The following is a 286-nucleotide window of genomic DNA, read 5'->3' as shown; positions in this document are numbered from 1 at the left end:
ACTAATTGATGAGTGGGTGGCTAACTCTTGACTTAATGACAATCCTTATCTTCTCTTGTCTGACCAAAACATCATTGATAACATCAAAACTGAAACACTTGAAAACATGAAAGTTGTAAAAAATTATCTCAGCTTTCCAGAAAAAAAAGGGAGTTCATTTGGACTTCTAGAACTTCAAATATGGGACAAATATTGAACAGTGCTTGGACTGTAGGACAAATTCAGACTTCTTTGTTGTTGCTACAATTTGGACTTGAAAATGGCCTTTTTAAATCTTAGGCTCTAT

The sequence above is a fragment of the Populus euphratica genome, unplaced genomic scaffold, assembly GCF_000495115.2.
Source record: "Populus euphratica unplaced genomic scaffold, PopEup_1.0 scaffold414.1, whole genome shotgun sequence".
Taxonomy (NCBI): domain Eukaryota; kingdom Viridiplantae; phylum Streptophyta; class Magnoliopsida; order Malpighiales; family Salicaceae; genus Populus; species Populus euphratica.
The sequence above is the reverse complement of the archived record's forward strand: the minus strand, read 5'-3'. Positions refer to the sequence as shown.